The 22,839-nt window shown below is 35.5% G+C and overlaps 1 protein-coding gene across 4 annotated transcripts in view; it reads left to right on the top strand.

Annotated features, from left to right (window-relative positions):
• The window catches only part of LOC138698520 (LIM domain only protein 3-like), a 1,357,283-nt gene that overhangs the window by 387,272 nt on the left and 947,172 nt on the right, over positions 1-22,839 (top strand). The gene's annotated exons all lie outside the window — the stretch shown is intronic.

Genomic DNA, 22,839 nt, shown 5'->3' with positions numbered 1-22,839 from the left:
GCTGGGCGGATATTCGGGACGCGGAAATTGGGTGGCGCGTTTATTGGAAATCTTTCAGCTGTCCGAGCGGCTGAAGGGCAAGGCGCGGAAGGGGAAGGAGGGTGTTGCTGGGAGCCCCAAAAGGAATTGCATTTTGGAGATGAGGTATAGCTAGTGAGAATGGAGAAAGCTGAGATGTATAACAGCAAGGCCATGCTACTGCAATGCTGCTGCTGGGATAGACGAGGATTTTATTATTATTATTTTCTGATTATACATATAACGCTCCGTGACATGTTGACCTGGCTGTAAGCTCACTGGCATACTGTACCTCCCTCGATTCAATCTTGTAAAAGAAATTCCAATTACTTTGGGCCGTATGAAGCTCTCGTTTTATTTTTCTCTCCTTGGAAATGTGATCACAAGAATGTACAAAATCCTATCGCATTACGTTCATTCAGCTGGCATTCCTCAGGGAAAGATGAATTTTCCACTGTTTGAATATGAAGAATTTTTCACTGTATTAAATTTTTTTTTATTTTAGTAGGTTATTTTACAACGCTTTATCAACATCTTAGGTTATTTAGCGTCTGAATGAGATGAAGGTGATAATGCCGGTGAAATGAGTCCGGGGTCCGGCACCGAAAGTTACCCAGCATTTGCTCATCTTGGATTGAGGGAAAATCCCGGAAAAAACCTCAACCAGGTAACTTGCCCCGACCGGGAATCGAACCCGGTCCACCTGCTTTGGCGGCCGGATGCGCTGACCGTACTATATTAAAGAGTTAATGTTTTTGCACCAGATATTCTCAATATGATTTTCTTAATTACTATTGTACCCTTGTTTTTAGAATTTTTCTATTGTTTAATTAAATTCTAATCATCCAAATGCTACAACACAACGGTCGATAAGTATATGCACAGTAGGATACCTCGAAATGTTGCAAATAAACCGTTTCATTTTACGCCCAGAAGCTCCATCATGAGCATCGAGAAATGTGGATAAGGAGAAGAATGGATAACTTATAATGGAGGCCTACATGGTGTATTCAACTTATTCAGGATTTCCGAATGGTGCTCTTCATTTATTTGTAAATCGGATTTCAGAAGATGCATAGGTATGATCAGTGATTTTTATTAATTCTTGTTCTTGAATGCCAATGCGAGTCATATTTGAAACTGCTGTGCATCGACTGGAGTGGTTTGTAATTTTATATATATTTTTGACGTCCAGACCAGCGCAGTTTCAAATGTTGGCAAACAAAGAAACAAATGCTAGGGACGCGATAAAATTAAACAAATGCTAGGGACGCGATAAAATTAAACAAATGCTAGGGACGCGATAAAATTGTGAGATAAGCAGCCATGATTGGTTGAAATACGTCCTTTCGTATCGTTTTATTGGTCAAAAGTAGTATGACGTAGTAAGAGTGTAATAGTCATTGTAATTATACTTAATATTCTTTAAAAATTAAACATGTAATGTGAATTCTGCTTCAGAAAGGAAACCAGAGTTCAAATGAGAAAGTAATATGTAAAATATAGTAAAAATGTGAGTGATTATAATAATGTGGCCAGGTACTGTATATCGCCTTACTTTACGGTTGAAAGAAAATAATCCAGAAACTATACCATATAGACAGGAAATTTTATCATGCGAGACTGAAGGTAGAAAATGCAGACCGACTAAGATAACGTGCAAGAAACGAGATAAACAAAGCCGGCAGACGTGTGTCTTCTGCTCAGAATTTGCTTCAGAATAAAAGAGAGGGGCCGCTCTTGGAATCTTCTGCAGCTTGTATTTCATCCATGACGCTATGCGGCAGAATGTGGAAACAAACCAGAATAAAAGAGCGAGGGAGACAAAGATAGGATGAAGAGATGGATGGAAATCATAAGAACGGATGAATGGATAGTAAATGACAAAGAAACAATAATAGACCTTGCCTGTTCCAACCTCCTACTTCTTTTCTTACGACGTGAATTCGTTTAAGAGAGAAGGAAAGAGAGGAGGAAGTCTTATCCAGACTATTTCACATGCCAGCGGCTTGAAGAGTCGATATCAATTACTGTTTAGTATGGACCGCGCGCCCTCGAGCTCACCGAGATGTCCAGTGATGTACTCACAAGGTGGAAGACGGATACAGGGTGTTCCTAAATCTCCCAGCCGAGTACTAACGCGTATATTAAGCATGGGTTACGTTTGGAGAGAGAATTTTTGCTGTGGCTGTGGTTCCGACCTTTTGAATTTCACAGAATCTTTAAGGGTTGAGGGCGAAAAAAAGTAATTTTTAAATTTATATTTCTTTATATAAAGATTGGACATTTATCAGAGAAGGAATTTTTACGATATATACATTATTTTGATAGATATGAGCATAAACATGCGAGCGTGCGCTTATTTAGATCTCCACACATAGCTAAGATATATTTAACGCTTATTTCCCGTAACTTATATTTTGTGCGAGATCGTGCGTATTTGCTTGCTTTCCGCACAAAACCAATACGCGGTAAGTGTGAAATACCACATTCAGTATTCCCAACGCAACACACATAACAATTTCCCTATTCTTACCGCTTAAGCGTCATATTCATTTTACTGCTTTAGGCTTTTAACATATTATTTTTAAAGACGTTCAGTATAGTAATAATTATAAATTGGAAACTTACCACTGCAATTTCACCTAAATTGCACTGTTAATGATTGTTTTTAAATATTTGTAAAAATTAAGTAAACTCTACAACTCCACTAAAGTTACTGCATTCGTGATGCAAGTAACATTAAAGGAAGCCGTGAAAAAATCAACAAGATTCCAGACTCATAGACTGGGGGGGGGGGGGAAAGACAGACGTATATCACGGCCTGCTGGAGAAAATATTTTAAAGCAACAATGTTGAAGATAGATATTTATGTTTTGCAATTTGCCGTCATTGAACAGAAACCAAGATGGAGATTTCATTGCAACTAATTAGAAATTCCTCTTTCAGGTATGTAATAAACGATCTTCGCACAAAATAATGTACGATACACGAGCGGTATGTTTGTTTTCATGTTTTCCCAAATTAAAAAAGCTCAACTACGTTTCGCTTTTTCAATCTTTTCCTCGAACATGAAAACGTCAACATACCACTCTTGTAACGCATATTACTATTTCAAAATTCTGTGGCCGGGAGGAAAAAGATCTTAAGTAAAAATTTTATACTTTTCAGGAGAGCAGTAGAAAGATTGAAATTGGTGTCAATTATAGAGTTCCTTTAATTATGAGGTTTTTCCTGGATATTATTTGTTTATATTTCTTCTTAAATAGGTAATGTTGCCCATTTAACAATTTTCTTGATTGTTTAAAAAAATAGCCACACTTAAGCCCTTTTAAGACTAGAACCCAAACTGAAAAGAAGGAACAATTTAAACATAAGACCTTTTTCATGTCAAAATAAATGTGAAATGTAAATTATTAGGAATGCAAAATAGGTCTTAAACAATATAGGACTGTTTACCTGGTGCTTGAAGTTTTAAAAGAAAGGGTATCAGTATGTGATAAAATAGCTAACATACAAGTTAGACCTTTTTAATAGGGAAGCATGGAAAGTAAACATGTGATGGTTCGTAAGGAAAGACGTATTAAATATTCTTAAGTCCTTTATTCTGTGTGTGCTCGATTCAAAAATTACTTAGGACATTTGGTAACGCTTTATAAACCCAGTCAGCAGTCTTATTTGACTTTAACCGTTTTCCTCTCGGCCACAGAATTTATGAAAAATATCATTATCAATTAAGTGAAACACATTTTCCCCATGTTCTGAATTCAGTCGACTTATTATCTGTTCTTTGTTGGATTTTTGTTTCGGCATTCTGATACAACCTGACGTCACTTAAGCAGGTCTACTATTGAGGAAAGTTGGATGTTCAGTTTCTCTGCTCCTTCAGACATTGGAGACACCCGGCAACTGCACGTATTTTGTAAATAATGTATATATATATATATATATATATTATACATATATAAATAAATTATTTACTACCCTGATACCAATACTTTTCTTCAGTCCTACTTGTAATAAAATGTGTGATCTGGGGCAATACTACACCATTTGCAGAAACAATGTTTGACCGTCATCTGTTAACCCTTTCTTACCTATAGATACCATATGGCAATAATTAACTTTATAGCATTTATATACTTGTGTGTTACATATGAAGGTAAATTTTGCTGGATAACTTCTATTTCAATACATTTTCATCAATATAGTTTTGTTTCAAATGTTGCCACTCCCGTAACTTGGTCACTGAATTGGTCCTAATACAGCTATTTGTTTCAACATGGATTGCTTGTAAATTTAATTTGGGTTAGAAAGGGTTAACAATACTACGCCAGAAACATGAATCGATGGAAAAAACCCAACCAGGTAATCAGCCCAAGCGGGAATCGAACACACGCCTAAGCGCAGCTCTGTATCGGCACACAAGCGTCTTAGCCGACTGAGCTAAGCCGGTGGCTTTATTGTAGTTATTGGTGATAGTGGTAATGTTGTTGTTGGTGGTGGTGATGATGGTCTTACAATATTACTTTAATGCAGATATGGATACAAAGCGAGTGAAGTGATCCATGTGTCCAATATCTGTGCACAGAGTTCAGTCAATTGCTTAGTAATAAAGGGGAATCTGTCTGGTAGTTGGGGGACCATAAAGTGCTTTGAAATTGAACGGGGGACCCAGTGACTCAGCCACTCGCATTGTCTGTCTTCTGCAGTCAGTTGGCTCACTTGATTCGGCTTGACGTGTCGTCCGGTATTGTATTGTCTGCATCTCAACTGCTCCAATCACAATACCTATCACATAATACAAATTGAAGAGCAAACTTTCAAAACCTGACATGTCCATTTTCAGAAAATATTACAAATATGTGTCTCCGTAATAAATAATTTTTTTCTATGTTGAAATTTGATAAGAATCTATTATGAAATATAAAATATGAAAATCCTGAAATCCTGTAGGGCAACGGCCTCCTACAGGAGTGTAGGGTGAGCTGAAGGTCTACTACGCTTAGGCCAAATTGTATAAAACTCCCTGACTAAAGGTCAACTTTGATCGAAGATCGAAAAGTGAACCGAGTTCAGACACTTCTTCTATTGTATAAAACTTTTCTGCGATCAAATTACCTTGGTTCAAATGAAATCTAAGTTCACGTGAAAAAGATTTGGCAACATCGCATAAACAGGTGAAATACTTGATGTGCGGACAATGTTATACAGATTTGTTCAGTGTTGCCAATCTAGCGCCTTTAACTCTTTTTCAACAACAATTTCTTTAACTTTTATATTGCTTAAATAAGGATTTAGTGACCTTTTTAGCACCCCATAGTGACAAAATTTAATCTTTCTTTGTTGATAATGAGAAATCTAGCGACTTTACAAGTACTTTTTGGCGACTTTCCGTACACTGTGTTGGAGACACTGTTTTTTTTTTTGTAATGTAAATAATGGCGGACCATAAGAAGAAGGTTGACTCTTCTCCAAGTTGTTATCATGTTATGGTGTTTGATACTGCTAAACATAATAAAGCTTTATAAAATGACAATTTTCGTTTACTAATATAGTTAATTGAAAATTTATGAATGTACCTATCATATCCATTAATAATTAATGGTTGTTATAAACATAATATAATTATAGGTTATGTTATTTGATACTGCTGAACACGATAGAGCCTTATAAAATATAAGAATGTTTGTGTATTAAGGTAAGAAATTGAAAGAAATATATATAAAATATGTACCTATCATATCTATTAATATTAATAATAATGGATATTTTATTTGCACAATCTGTCACTCGTATATTTCAAGCAGAAAATAAATAACTGAACTTGGATAATCTAACTTAATCGGAGAAATTTCTTCAGTCAAAGTTGACTTCAGTTTGAGACAAATTAATCTCAGATTAGACTTTATACAACACAAAATTCCAAGTTCAGCTAAAACAAGGATCAATTTAACCTCTGATCTAAGACTAAATGGTTTATACAATCGGGCCTTAGGGAGCCAGTCCAAGAGAGCTTACACTATACTTACAAACTAAACACATAAACAAACTATATAAGCTAAACACGAAAAGTATACAAACTAAACACCCACAAGAAACTATACAATGCAATAGGATATCAGAATGGGAATAGGAAATCTGTTTTCGATGAAATTATTTGGCCCAATTTCAATTGTTTGCAATTTTCTGCGGTAGTTTAATTTCTCTTTTAAACTCATGTTTCCTGCTATGACTTAAGTTTTTCTCGATTTGAGACATTGCAATAATTATCATGACAAGAAACAATGTTGAGTGCAAGTGAATTAGCCCTATCATAAAACTAACTGCATTTTTTATTTTTACTACTGATAGTTATAGAGATTATTATATCATCTTCTCTATGGAATAAGTAGATGGAAATAAACTTTAAATGAATAATTGTAATTACATCTGAAATCGTTTTAGACTGTCAATACATTTAATAGAAAATGCACATTTTTTAACTGTTGTCATTTACCTCAGCATGGAGATGAGAATTCGAATGATAATACTACAAAACAGAGCTTAAAAACAATGATGGTGCGTCTAAACACAAAAATTCATTCATAAGCGATTTCAGAAGGCCTTGGATATCATTACTATTGTTAATAACCCTAAATGCGTGAGTGACAGGGGTATATCGTTAAAGCCAGATTAAATTTATGATTTTCATGCGCATACATTAACAAAAACGTTTGGATTTTGCTATTTCAATGCAAATTAAAAACATTGTTGTAATTTGAACAGGAAAATCCTCGTGAGTATAAACAGAAGGTTGTTTCGGTGTATTTATTGCCACATATGTAATAGGATGATGTGATTACAATAATCTCTTGTCATAGTTTGTTTATATTGACCTATTTGTGAGTTGTCAATTGAAAGGAAACCTGAATCGCATGGGAGTCACATCTGTAAGACACGTGATAACATCATTAAAATACTTCCTATTCAATTGAAGTTTAGATTTAATTTTTATTTTGTTAAGTTTCTTTACACACGATTTAACATTTGTGGGTATACCAGTAGACCGTAGTTACTAGTGCTGAGTTCCTGTTTCTGTTATGTGTTGTAGATCAGAATATTGTACGAAATGGAACTATAAAAGTTGGGGATTTATCCTTCGAAGAGGTGGAAAAATTCAAATATCTTGGAGCAACAGTAACAAATATAAATGACACTCGGGAGGAAATTAAACGCAGAATAAATATGGGAAATGCTTGTTATTATTCGGCTGAGAAGCTTTTGTCATCTAGTCTGCTGTCAAAAAATCTGAAAGTTCGAATTTATAAAACAGTCATATTACCTGTTGTTCTGTATGGTTGTGAAACTTGGTCTCTCACTTTGAGAAAGGAACAGAGATAATAAGGTTCCTAGGAAAATATTTGGGGCTAAAAGGGATGAAGTTACAGGAGAATGGAGAAAATTACACAACGAAGAGCTGCACGCATTGTATCCTTCACCTGACATAATTAGGAACATTAAATCCAGATGTTTGAGATGGGCAGGGCATGTAGCACGTATGGGCAAATCGAGAAATGCATATAGAGTGTTAGTTGGGAGGCCAGAGGGGAAAAGACCTTTGGGGAGGCCGAAACGTAGATGGGAGGATAATATAAAAATGGATTTGAGGGAGGTGGGATATGATGGTAGAGACTGGATTAATCTTGCTCAGGATAGGTACCAATGGCGGGCTTATGTGAGGGCGGCAATGAACCTCCGGGTTCCTTAAAAGCCAGTAAGTAAAGTAAAGTAAAGTAAAGTAAAGTATTATGTGTTGTACATGCGTTCATGTAACTTTATTTTAGATTTTTATTAATGTTTATGATATTGGTGATTGAATTATGAATTATAGTATGTAAATTTCCAATCCGGAATTTCCCTTTGTGACTGAGGGAAACCATGAAAAGCATAGTCAGATTAGTCAAGCACGGGATTTGAACCTGGGACCTCCCGAATGCGAGTCCAAACGCTACCATTAGAGCCAACTCGCCGGTAGATTTAGTTTATGGACTTATAAATCGTAACTAAATTAATATTTTTACTTTTTAAGTATAAAAATGAATAATGTTTCGTCTCACCTATGATCTTTCATGCTTATGGTACCTCGTACTTATATGCGGACGATACGGAGCTGTTTTCTTCACGAAATGATGTAAGATTAACACAACAGCACTTTACATTCTTTGATTTTTGCAACATCATAAAATGCAACGTTTCGGTGATACTCATGTGTTTCATTAGGGCTCATATATACAGTAGGCCTACAAAGTAGCCATTCATTTTTAACACAGAGGCAAAGGTTTCTCTTTTTTTCTTTCTTCTTCTGTTCCTTTTCCCATTTCTCTTCTTTTTTCTCTTTCCCCTCTTCTTCTTTATCTTTCCTGATTTTTCTGTTTCTTCCTCATTTTTTCCTCGCTTTTTTCCTTCCCATCTTCTCTTCTAATCTTATTTCTTCTCCTTCCGCTTACTTTCCCATACCCTCTCTGTTCCATTTTCTTTTTCTTTTCTTCTCCTTTCCCCTCTTTCCCGCATTTCTTCTCTGTTCCATTTTCTCTCATTTCCTCTTCCTTCTCCTTTTCTACCTCATCTTCTCTTCTAATTTCTATTTTTCCTCATTTCTTCTCCTTTCCTTCCACATCTTCTATTCACTTTTCAATTTTTTTCTCATTTTATTCTCCTTCACCCTTTTTCCGTGTCACAACTCTTTTCCATTTTCTTCTGCTCCCTCTTTTCTTCCTCATCTTTTTCTTTTCCAGTTTTTCTCATTTTCATCTCCTTCTCGGTTTTCTTCATCATATTCTTTTCTATTTTCAGTTTTCTTATTTTCTTCTTTCTCTTTTCTTCCTCATCTTCTCTTTTCCTTTCCATTTTCCTCATTTAGGCACCGGTGTAGCTCAGTCTGCTAAGGCGCTTGCCTGCCGATCCGGAGTTGCGCTCGGGCGCGGGTTCGATTCCCGCTTGGGCCGATTACCTGGTTGGATTTTTTCCGAGGTTTTCCCCAACCGTTAGACAAATGTCAGGTAATCTATGGCGAATCCTCGGCCTCATCTCGCCAAATATCATCTCGCTATCACCAAATCCATCGACGCTAAATTACCTCGTAGTTGATACAGTGTCGTTAAATAACCAAATAAAATTTAAAAACAAATTAAACTTTCCTCATTTTCTTCTCCTTCCCCACTTTTCCTCAACTTCTCTTCTTCCATTTTCATTATTTACTCCTCTTTCAATTTCAATTTTTTCATTTTATTTTCCCTCCCCTTTTTCTCATCTCTCTCTTCTTCCTTTTCTTCTCCTACCCTCATGTCTTCTTCATCTTCTCTTTTCTTTTCAGTATTCGTATTTTTTCTCTTTCCCCCTTTTCTTCTTTCACTTTTTTCTTTTCAAATTTTTCCTCATTTTCTTCTCCTTTTCTTTCTTTTCTTCTCTTTCCCTTTACATTTTTCTTATTTTCTTTTCCTCCCCCTTTTTCTTCATCTTCTCTATCTTTTTCCATTTTCCTCATTTTCTTCTCCTACCCTTATGTCTTACCTTCTCTTTTCTTTTCAGTATTCCTATTTTTTCTATTTCTCCCTTTTCTTCCTTCACTTCTTTTTAATTTCAAATTTTTCTTCATTTTCTTCTCCTTCTTCCATTTCTTCCTCATATTTTTTCCTCTTTTCCATTTTACTCTCTTTTTCCTCCTTTGTTCCTCATTTTCTCTTTCTTTAACATTTTTCCTAATTTTCTTCTCGTTTTCTTCCTCATATTCATTCTCGTTTTCATTTTCCTAATTTTCTTCTCCTTCGTCTTTTCTTTCATATCTTCTCTTTGCCTTTCCATTTCCCTCATTTTCTTCTCCTGCCCCATTTTTCCTCATTTCCGTTTTCCATTTCTCTCATTTTCTTCTCCTGCCCCATTTGTTCCTTATTTTTGCTTTCCACTTTCTCATTTTCTTCTCCTTCCCGTTTTCTTCCGTCACTTCTTTCTTTTTTTCATTTTTCCTCAATTTCTTCTCTTCCCTCATTTCTGCTTCAGCTTCTCTTTCCCATTTTTCTCTTTTTCTTCTCCTTCCCCTTTTCTTACTTATATTCGTTCCTTTTTCTGTTTTCTCTCATTTTCTTCTGCCCTCTTTTCTTCGTCATCTCTTCTCTTTTCCAATTTTCTCATTCTCTTCTTCTTCCTCCACATTTTCTTACTTATCTTCAATTCCTTTCTTTTTATTTCTCTTTCTCCCCCTCAACATCTCTGCTTATTTTCTTCTCCTCCCGACTTTTCTTCTCTTTATCATTTTTCCTATTTATTCTCCTTTTTCTCTTTTCTTCCTCATCTCCTCTTTCCTTTCCATTTTCCCATTTTTTTGTCCACGTCCTAGTAAACAATTACGCTGATCTTGGACATATCGCATTAGCATCCATACCAGTTGACTATAGCAAGGTATATCCCTTTAGGATAATAACACTGATGGAGAAAGATCCTGTGAAACATTCTTTGCTTTGTTACCTTTGCAATTTTTATTTAACCGTATTTCTCTATTACTGTTTCATCTTATCTTAGCCCTGAAGTTATAAGAGGCGTAAAATAAAAGAATTGCTATTACCATTCGTAAAGTTGACAACAATAACATAATTAGGTCCTGGAATTAGCTACTTGTACGATAAAACTGAGGTCGAAATGTTGTATGATGACGTGCAAACTACAAAAAAAAAAAAAAAAAAAAAAAAAAAAAAAAAAAAAAAAAAAAATTACTAGAAAAACGCAGATAGTGAAAACAAGAATGTTTTCTGACCTGCAGTATCTTATCCAGAGTAATTTTACATATGATTACTATAGAACAAAAACACACAGTGCATTGTAAATTGTACATATGCATGTCATTAGTAGAAACCGTACTTTGTCGTACAAGGTTATGTATTACTGGAACTTTTTACTGTATCGGATGAGTGCGTGCATGTGGCAAGCGATGTGCTTCAGTTTGCTCACTCGAATCCTGTTTTGTCAAGTTGGGCAGAACAAAACATGAACTGCTTTAACAATAATTACACTAATATTTACATCGGAATATGTATGATAAGAACTTTCTTGTATTAAATATTAACATAGGACAGATAGGCAGATCATTTCAAACACGTTACAAAGAACACATCACAGCCATAACAAAATTTCAAAGGCATATTGGTTCCGTTAAGTTCAATGTTAACTGAGAAATGAGTTCTATTCAGTCAATACTTAACATAAACACAATAAAACATGTTATAATAACATTTACACAGATTTTAAAAAACAAACGTTTTCGCCAATTTTGATTGGCATCTTCAGGTCGCGTAGGTCGAATGGAACATGTTATAAAAAGTGAACACTTGGTATATGACGTTAAAAACCAAAGTTACAACTGTAATATCATTTAAAAACAGAGAATAGAATATAGCAAAAAGCCTCCACGATGTGTGTAGAATCACTGTGTTGAAAGAGGCGTGTGTGAACCAAGGAAACAGCAAAACTCTTCTGTCATTGCAGATAAAGTTTTCAAGATAGATTTGAAGATGCTACGGAGAGGTCGGTCGTGTGGCCGTTATGGAGAGCAGGAAAAATCCTGTAAATTGTAAAGATAGAATGAAAGCATATTTAGAAGCATTTAAGTATTATTTAAATCTTCTAAAACAATACTTACAAAAATGGAAGAACGTCTTGAAATCCATGAAGTATTGTTTTAGAAGATTTAAATAATACTTAAATGCTTCTAAATATGCTTTCATTCTATCCTTACAATTTACAGGATTTTTCCTGCTTTCCATAACGGCCACACGACCGACCTGTTCGTACCTTTTTCAAATCTATCTTGAAAACTGTATCTGCAATGACAGAAGAGTTTTGCAGTTTCCTTGGTTCACACACGCCTCTTTCAACACAGTGATTCTACACACATCGTGGAGGCTTTTTGCTATATTCTATTCTCTGTTTTTAAATGATATTACAGTTGTAACTTTGGTTTTTAACGTCATATACCAAGTGTTCACTTTTTATAACATATTCCATTCGACCTACACGACCTGAAGATGCCAATCAAAATTTGCGAAAACGTTTGTTTTTAAAATCTGTGTAAATGTTATTATAACATGTTTTATTGTGTTTATGTTAAGTATTGACTGAATAGAACTCATTTTTCAATTTTCATAACAAAATTACAAAACACCTCCACATATGCAGAACACATCACAAATGCCAACCACACCTACAGAGATATCAACACAGACATGGAAATATTGCACATCCAACCAAAAAGCCAGAAACTTAACACACTAGAACAATATGAAATATACAGACACACGAAAACACACCCCAACGATATTCTCAACACACAACTCAACTTCAAAATACATACACTCTTTGACTGTACACTACGAACGCACCCACACAGGAAACAAGAGGCGCCAATACCAACAACGACCAGTTCCGAAGATGACCGAAAATAGGTGGAAACATGTTAAGAAGGTACGTTAAAATTTAACACAAGAAAGTTCTTATCATACATATTCCGAAGTGATACAGTGTTAAAAGTTGTGTAATCAAAATGTATAATATTTACAGTTTATATTATTTATACTATGTACACTAGAATACGCTACTTTTACTATATACACTATAATAAAGATTTTCCTGAATGCCTCCCTAATAGCTTGCTTCAAATTTTCAGTTGTCTGGTATCGATGTTTCGAGACACGCTGCTTAATTATTCCCCAAAGGGAAATCACACCGCCTTTGCTGTGGAAAATTTCACACAGGACATGGCGCCGCATCATTTTGTGCCGCGACAATGATGGTCCCATACTGATGTTCTGGATCACTAAACAAGCTGGAACGTAAAGTATCAACCATTGTCATACATCTGCTATGTCATGTTCAAAATGGATGCACATCAACATATAAATAAAGGGGGGGGGCAAGACTTTCGAACCTTACTGTACAGTGTTGTGTACTAAAATGAAAGGTATTTTATTTCATAATACTACAGCCTACTTATTTCCTAAATAGTGTATAAAGGGGCTTCAGATATTGACTTTCAAAAGTCGATTACCAAAAAGACTGCTTTTCGTCTCTAGAATATTATCTTTCTTCAAATATAACTTCTGTGGATTATGATTTTCATTTTTCATGTATCAATTAATTACTGTTCTTCATTATGAAATATAATTTCTTTGATACAAATCGTCTTATATAACATGAAATTGTAATTCTTTAACTCTTCGAATTAGATGTAATTAAAAACATCTACATTTTACTGTTATTATTATTATTATTATTATTATTATTATTATTATTATTATTATTATTATTATTATTATTATTCAGTCGGTGTTCTGCCCAGGTCAGGTGTTTCACTGCAAACCCAGGTAGGGCAGGTGTTTCACTGCAAACCCAGGTTTCCCCAATATTTCCTATTTTCTGCATTCCTCTTTGTTTCCTCATATGATCCATATATCTTAATGTCGTCTGACATCTCCTTTGCCCGGAACTCTTATCCAGTTCACCATTCCTTCCAGTGCATCCTTCAGTAGGCAGTTTCTTCTTAGCCAGTGGCCCAACCAATTCCTTTTTCTTTTTCTGATCAGCTTGTTTAGTGATCCAGAACATCAGTATGGGACCATCATTGTCGCGGCACAAAATGATGCGGCGCCATGTTTCAGCATCATTCTTTCTACATCCACTATTTCCAACACAGCTTCATTTCTTATTCTGTCTGTCCATTTCACACGCTCCATTCTTCTCTATATCCACATTTCAAATGCTTCTATTCGCTTCTCTTCACTTCGTCGTAATGTCCATGTTTCTGCCCCATATAATGCCACACTCCATACAAAACACTTCACTAGTCTCTTCCTTAGTTCTTTTTCCAGAGGTCCGCAGAAGATGCTTCTTTTTCTATTAAAAGCTTCCTTTGCCATTGCTATCCTCTTTTGACTTCCTGGCAGCAGCTCATATTACTGCTTATAGTACATTCCAAGTATCATGCTATGTACTACCAGTATAATCAGATTCTTTTAGGTCAATCGACTGTCAATGAGCTGGTCGTTTGGCTGTGTTGCGCTCGCTTGGAATTATCTAAATAATTCATGTTTATGTTCTTCTTTTTTTATTTAATATTATTAAGTCCACACCTGTGGAGTAACGGGTAGCGCGTCTGACCGCGAAACCAGGTGGCCCGGGTTCGATTCCCGGTCAGGGCAAGTTACCTGGTTGAGGTTTTTTCTGGGTTTTCCCTCATCCCTGTATGAGCAAATGCTGGGTAACTTTCGGTGTTGGACCCCGGATTCATTTCACCGGCATTATCACCTTCATCTCATTCAGACGCTAAATAGCCTTATATGTTGATAAAGTGTGGTAAAATAACCCACTATATATATATATATATATATATATATATATATATTACTAAATTTTGTTAGGTATACTTAGTCATTTTAGGTATGCCACTCTGATGGTAAGTTTTGTAAATTAAATTAATTCTCCGAATCAGTAAGGGAAGTGAGACGGTATGCGACTGTATGAAATACCGCCACTGGTTTCTATGTCCAGGAAACATACCATTAGTGAAAAATTACATACCGTCACTGAACAAGTGTGATCCGTAAAAAATTGTTTATAAATTCTTTTGTAGCAAAGACTGCTATCTTTTAGCTTCTTAGATCTAGACCACAGCCTTCTGGAATTATTGTATTCAATGCGTATTTAGACACATTTATTTGATAAGTCAACCTCTGGAATGCTTAAGTATAGAAGGCTGTGATCTGTACCTTGTGGTGGCCATTGTTGCCAATTTAGTAACTATGTCATCAGATCTTATTCTTTTAAAATATCAATCATTAATTATCTATTATTTAAAGTACTATTTTAAGTATTCGCACTTTGAAGCTTTAACATTATTTTAAACTAGCCGTACCCGTGCGCTCCGCTGCACCTTTTAGAAATAAATATAAAGTAATTACATAATTATAATAGGACGTTTGATCCAGGGAACAACTTTTACAACAGCGCAAGGTAATCTGCTTCGCTCATTACCCAATTTTTTTTGCATTGCATTTATTGCATATATATTTTATGTATTTTAACACGATTCAATTAGTTAAAATTTGAATTATAAGATAATGGATTGCTAAGCTGACGTACTATTACTGCATACTAAATCAATACACTCTCGTTGTTCCTTAATTCTCTGAAATTAAAATGAGTGTACATAAATATTATTTTAAGAAATACAGAAAACGAATGTACAAAATAACCTATCAAATTTTCTGTGCATAAGAAGCTATTTTAATCTTACCTGTCCTCGATTTACTCAGACGTTACTGTAATAACATTATAGCATTATGTCCATATAGAGAAACTACACTTTCCAATAGTGAAATAATAATTAATTATAAAAATCGATTAATTTAGCTTTCGATATTACTTCATACAAACAAGAAACATTCTCTGTATGCTATGTTTCATAGCTTTCGATTGTTGTTGTCCAAGGCCCCTTATAGACGTAGTCATTTATTTTCATTTCATTACACCGCCTTAAATGGCATTGTATTTTAATTTTAAAACTCATTTATCTCATTAAATATCGGTCCTATCAAAATTTTGCAAGGAATGAAACTTATCGGAAATCATTTTTAAAGAAACTTTTGTGATGTAACATATTTCAGAAAAATCAATAATAAGCGAGATATTTCGATTTATTTAATTCAGGCCCCCTTATAACCCCCCCCCCCTTTTAAATAAAGTATTTTCAATGCCATATAGCCTAAAATCTAAGTTCAACGAACTTAATTTATATTCCAATTTTCATCGAAATCCGTTCAGCCATTATCGCGTGAAAAGGTAACAAACATCCAGACAGACAGACAGACATACAAACAAAAATTTCGAAAAAGTGATTTTCGGTTTCAGGATGGTTAATTATACATGTTAACAACAATTATTTTTGAAAAATCGAAAATTACCAGAAAAATTTCGGCTACAGATTTATCATTAGTATAGAATAGATATCATGTACGTGTATGTTGTAAAGGGAGGGAGGGTAGACCTACGCCTTTCTAAATCGAGGTAGGCTGTGCCAGGGGAAAATTTTGGGGCAGCATACCGGCTCTGTTTTTTCCCATTTTCCTCATTGCTCCGAACTAATTATTTACTGAAAAGTAATTATGTGTATTTTGTAATGTATTATGCCGATATTAAATTTCTATCATCTGTAGATCATATATTTTTTAATATAGGCCTGTTTAACGAACATATCCGTCCAACTTGTCAGTTCAGGAAATGTTCATAATTTTATTCAACTTTTTTTTTTTTTTTTTTTTTTTTTTAGCCTATAATAATTTATAATAATTTTCAACGTAACGTATGGTTCTACTTACAATACCTTATCAAATATTATTACGGTATTGCTTCCGTCGATTCTCTTTAATTTCTAAATCATGCGAAAAATAACTTTTCACTTCCTCTACATACCAAAAAAAAAATTATGCGTCATAAAATGCTCGTTATCTGGATATGTTCCAAGCCTCGCTATTGTTAATATGAGGAACTCAAATAGCTGTACAAAGGTTTCACAGAGGTTAAAACCATTAAACTTTTCATGGGCTTGAGGAATATTGAAGCTTATTCACTTCCTGTATACGTTTATACTTGCATAAAAATAACAAATATATGACTGTGCACGTGCAATATTAATGGAGGTTTTTCTTTTGTTAGAAGTTGCAAAATATTCCACAGACGTTTCGCCTCAATATAAGCTTGCTACGAATACAAGTTTATACATAGCTGCTAAACATGTAATTTTAACCCCTAAATTGGCATAACTTCATTTCTCACACTATTTTATTAAACCTTGTCGGACTGTAAAGAAAACAACTATCGCAATGTCCATGTGTGAAATTTTAATTTTCCTACCAATTTGTTTCTATTGTTCTATAAAAATTATGGCATATAGTCTAACCTGTTGTATCCTATAGGATACTTTGTCAATTTAAGGGTTAAGTATAACATCGGTACCTTTATGGATCCCAGATCCTTTAAAGTTTCCGTGGGTTTACACCTCGGTTGCAAAATCTGTCACATTCATAAATGTATCTGTAGCAATATGTAGATTCTTACGGCCACCATGCCTTAAGTTGTGTCATGAGTAAGGGGCGTCTCTCTCGTCATTCATCGGTCAATGACATCATTAAAAGAGCATTAACATGCTCAGGGGTTCCATCCATTTTAGAACCTTCCGGGATCAGCCGTTCAGACGGCAAGAGACCCGATGGTTTGACTCTAGTCCCGTGGCGTGTAGGCAAATCCTTAATTTGGGATTCCACATGTGTGGATACACTGGCCCCTTCTCATCTGTCTTCAACCTCTAAGACACCAGGATCTGCAGCAGAAAGTGCCGCTGTCATAAACACCATAAATATAAACATCTTGCAGATAATTATATTTTTGTCCCTTTTGCGGTTGAAACGTTTGGATCATGGTGTAGTGAAGCCAAAGCTCTCATCTCCACCATAGGCAGAAGTTTAGCGCAGCTTTCTGGGGACCCTCGAAGCAGTCAATATCTACGTCATCGCCATTCAGCGCGGTAATGCTACAAGTATTCTTGCATCCTTTCCCGACTCCTCTTATTTAGATGAAATTTTCTTCCTTTAATAAATTATTCAATTTATTTGTATTCTATTATAGTATACATGTCAATGTGAATACAATTTTTTTATTTGTAAAACTAAAGTGTTAGTTGGGAGACCGGAGGGAAAAAGACCTTTAGGGAGGCCGAGACGTAGATGGACGGATAATATTAAAATGGATTTGAGGGAGATGGGATATGATGATAGAGACTGGATTAATCTTGCACAGGATAGGGACCGATGGCGGGCTTATGTGAGGGCGGCAATGAACCTCCGGGTTCCTTAAAAGCCAGTAAGTAAGTAAGTAAAACTAAAATATTACTTAACCCTTAAATTGGCAAAACTTCATTTCTCACACTAGTTTATTAAACCTTGTCGGACTGTAAAGAAAACAACTATCGCAATGTCCATATTTTATAATGTTGTACAATATTATAGTAGTGTGAAATTTTAATTATCCTACCAATTTTTTTCTATTGTTCTATTAAAATTGTAGCATATAGCCTAACCTGTTGTATCCTATAGGATACTTTGTCAATTTAAGGGTTAAGTATAAGGAAGGAGGATCTTTTGATTCTGATATAGTAGCCTATGTTAGACTAGAACCAACACTTACCCTAACCAAAAGGGTAGGATGTCACTCATATATTAATAGGAACCGTGTTTTTTGGTAAGGATATGAAGACTTCGGGGGTAAATAATGATAATCTACATATCCAAATTTCAAACATTTTAATTTAACTGCAAACACAAGAGGACTACCATATTTTTCAAGCTTCGTAATCCAATTATTTGTTAACATATTACATAATTATTTAAACAAATCAAAGATAATTTGGCTTATAGGCTGTTAACAATCAGAAAACTGTCAATCTCAATTTTGAGGGTTATCACTATTTATCCCCGAGGTCTTCATATGTGGATTATATGCGGAGACTAAAAGCATAACAGAAAATAGGAAAAAATTGGAGAATGTTGGGTTTTCAGTGAAAGACTTGCCCTGGGGCAGAACACTTATGACCAACACCTGTGGAGTAACAGTTAGCGCGTCTGACCGCGAAATCAGGTGGCCCGGGTTCGAATTCCTGTAGGGGAAAGTTACCTGGTTGAGGTGTTTTCCGAGGTTTTCCTTTAACCCAATGTGAGTAAATGTTGGGTAACTATCGGTGCTGGACCCCGGACTCATTTCACCGGTATTATCACCTTCATTTCATTCAGAAGCTAAATAATCTGAAATGTTGATACAGCGTCGTAAAATAACCTACTTAAATAAACAACGAACACTTATGTATAGAGACATGTTTTTATATGAACATGGGACATAGCTCTAACTTAGTACTTATCCATTTCATTACCTTCCGGTTCCAAATATGTATACTTTTTCCGTGCATATTTGCATGTTTTGGCCTTTTTGGGGACAAAAACATGCATAATACATATTTAAGCACTTTTTAGCTTAATCGTGCATATAATATAGATTATATTCAGTTTAGATGCACGTTTTAATGGTTTTGAGTGGACATCACAGTTTCTCGACTTTTATGTCCCTTATTTTAGCTTGAGGAATGAGGATTGAAGGAGGAAAAGAAGAAACTAACAGAAAAAGGTTGATTCAAGTTTGCACCCATAACTTCTCTGCCTACAAAAACATATTGACTGACAGAAACCAATTTAGAAATGTTGTTAGTTGTTAACTGTGCAATAAAAGGTGAAGTGAAATAAGAAATTTGGAACAAAAATAAAAGTGCATATTTTAATATATTTTTCGCTTGATAATGCATATTTCATAGTTTGATAGTGCATGAATGCATGCATATTTTGGGATTTTATAGTGCATGAAATTCTCGTCTCTACTTATATATGTACGAATTTGTCATCCAGTTTGCTTAAAAAAATCTGAAGGTTAGAATTTATAAAACAGTTATATTACCGGTTGTTCTGTATGGTTGTGAAACTTGGCTCTCACTTTGAGAAAGGAATAGAGGTGTTCGAGAATAAGGTGCTTAGGAAAATATTTGGGGCTAAGATGGATGAAATTACAGAATAATGGAAAAAGTTACACATCGCAGAACTGCATGCATTGTATTCTGAACCTAACATAATTAAGAACATTGAATCCAGACGTTGAATATGGGCAGGGCATGTAGCACGTATGGGCGAATCGAGAAAGGCATACAGAATGCTTGTTTCAGAGTCTGAGAGAAAAAGACCTTTGGGGAGGCCAAGACGTAGATGGGAGGATAATATTAAAATGGATTTGAGGGAGGTGAGAAGTGATGATAGGGACTGGATTAATCTTCTTCAGAATAGGGACCGTTGTCGGGCTTATGTGAGAACTGTAATGAAGCTCCGGGTTCTCTAAAAGTAAGAGATAATATTAAAACTAATTCTCAATTTTAAAAAGCTTTTCACTGTAACGCCGGCATACATACATCGTATCTCGAAATCCCCTGAGTTTGATTGCCTTTGAAAGGGAGACCAAAGAAGCAGGGGAATTTTTATTCTTTTGTTGGGAAGTTCAATTAAGATATTTTCGTCAGAGATGTGGATGGCACTCGTGATTGTTGTCTGACAATGCGGAATTTACGCAACATAAGAATTGCTCCTTTAAGGTACAAATTGTTCAAGAAATCAAGCCAATAACATACTTCAGCGACAAGAATTTGTAATTGAGATCTTAGAGTAAAGCTAACCCACAACTGGTTACCCGACATTTCACCCAGCAGATGTTGAGGGAAATTTGCGAAATTTTGCCAGTTTATTTACTTACTTTTAAGGAACGTGGAAGTTCATTGACGCCCTCACATAAGCCTGCCATCTGTCCCTATCCTGTGCAAGATTAATCCAGTCTCTATCATCATATCCTACCTCCCTCAAATCCATTTTAATATTATCCTCCCATCTACGTCTTGGCTTCTCCAAAGGTCTTTTTCTCTCCGGTCTCCAAACTAACACTCTAGGATTCGCCCATACGTGCTACATGCCCTGCCCATCTGAAACGTCTGGATTTAATGTTCCTAATTATGTCAGGTGAAGAATACAATGCGTGCAGTTCTGCGTTGTGTAACTTCCTCCATTCTCCTATAACTTCATCCCTCTTAGCTCCAAATATTTTCCTAAGAACCTTATTCTCAGACACCCTTAATCTCTATTCCTCTCTCAAAGTGAGAATCCAAGTTTCACAACCATAAAGAACAACCGGTAATATAACTGTTTTATAAATTCTAAGTTTCAGATTTTTTGATAGCAGACTAGATGACAAAAGCTTCTCAACCGATTAATAACAGGTATTTCTCATATTTATTCTGCGTTTAATTTCCTCCCGAGTGTCATTTATATTTGTTACTGTTCCTCCAAGATATTTGAATTTTCAACCTCTTCGAAGGATAAATCTCCAATTTTTATGTTTCCATTTCGTACAATATTCTGGTCACGATACATAATCATATACTTTGTCTTTTGGGGATTTACTTCCAAACCTATCGCTTTACTTGCTTCAAGTAAAATTATCGTGTTTTTCCTTATCGTTTGTGGATTTTCTCCTAACATATTCACGTTATCCGCATAGACAAGCAGCTGATGTAACCCGTTCAATTCCAGACCCTCTGTGTTATCCTGAACTTTCCTAATGGCATATTCTAGAGCGAAGTTAAAAAGTAAAGGTGATAGTGCATCTCCTTGCTTAAACCCACAGTGTATTGGAAAAACATCAGATAGAAATTGGCCTATACGATCTCTGCTATCTTAGTTGAGAAAGTTTTCGAGATGGCGCTGGCAGCATTGCTCACAGTAGTGACAACTGTTCCTGTTGTGTTACACTGACCACTTCATAATTTTATGCCCGATAATTCAATGAAGTTTTAATCGCCTCTCGGTCCGTATAGAAGCTCTGGAAGTACATGAATTTCTAGTCAAAAGAAAAATTGTGACTTAATACCAGCAACATCACAATGACTTGAACTCGGAGGCCGTCTGGTACGGCCAAACAGCCAGAAGTCCAACACCAGGTGCCGATGTTGCATTGTATTATACACAAAGGCTTTTCGCATGTCTTCATTACTGAAAGCCAAGTGTAACAGTGACTTACAAAAAACTGTTAATCAGATTAGGGGCCGGGCGAGAATCGTGGACCTCTATTCAAAGCCTTCTTAGAAGTGCATTGAATTGCGGGTTCCGGAGGCATTGTAGGGGTCTTCATCGCAGCGGGCCGGCATTATGCAGACCAAAACAGAGCCAGCAATCTGATTAAGACCGGAGCCGTGCCCTTGACACATGCTGCTAATATTCCGCCACAGACAAATGCTTCAGGTTCTCGTCCCTCTTAATTATATTTTCTGATGTTTTTTTGCAACACGAAACGTCTATAAGGAAATCAGATTGAAGTGATAAGCGGTGGTCAGCCATAGCTCTGTCAGATGAGAGAACCGGGGTTTAACACTTGTATAATACTCTAAACTTCGTAGCACAGCTGTTTCCAATAGCTGCAGATCCAAGTCTAATGGCGAAGTGTATCAACATCGGTTAAAAACGCAGTAATCGTAGATTATGAAACGACGGTTAAACAGTAACAGTGATTAAAATGTAATTTGTGTGCACCATTCATAATCACAGATTACTTAAACATGGCTAGCTGACACCGCTTTTAACCAGAGTAAAGTCTATGCTGGTGTACTGTTTCTACAAAATGACTAAAGGAAAGCATCCATACCGCTGCAAAGATAATAGTCAACGTCTAAAAATGACTGCGCTCACTCCGTTCTACATCGAAATGAACGTGTCCTACATTTTCGCTTTTCATTTGTTTGCCTTTGGGCGCTGTTATATTTGTGAGTTGCATTTCTTTGCTGTTAGGTTAAAATCGTACAAAATAGAAAATTGAATACAAAAATGATTATATCCCAATGTTTGGTTGAAGTGTCGCTAGACTTAATTACTAGAATTTAAATATAGCCTATTATATAAAAAGATGGAATATCTATAAAGGAAAAGGATGCAGAAGATTAATAGGAATGTGTGTACGATCAAGACCTCATTTACACGAGGGAACTGTTCATTATCCTAAGATCCATAAATAACCTCTCTTTGTTCAGCCAGTGACATAGAGAAAGAGACATTCGAGTATTCCCTCTTAAAATACAGAAAATAACAGTTACATTAGAATCGTAATATAAGC

This window comes from Periplaneta americana, chromosome 4 (assembly GCF_040183065.1).
Source record: "Periplaneta americana isolate PAMFEO1 chromosome 4, P.americana_PAMFEO1_priV1, whole genome shotgun sequence".
NCBI classification, from domain to species: domain Eukaryota; kingdom Metazoa; phylum Arthropoda; class Insecta; order Blattodea; family Blattidae; genus Periplaneta; species Periplaneta americana.
The sequence above is the reverse complement of the archived record's forward strand: the minus strand, read 5'-3'. Positions and strand labels throughout refer to the sequence as shown.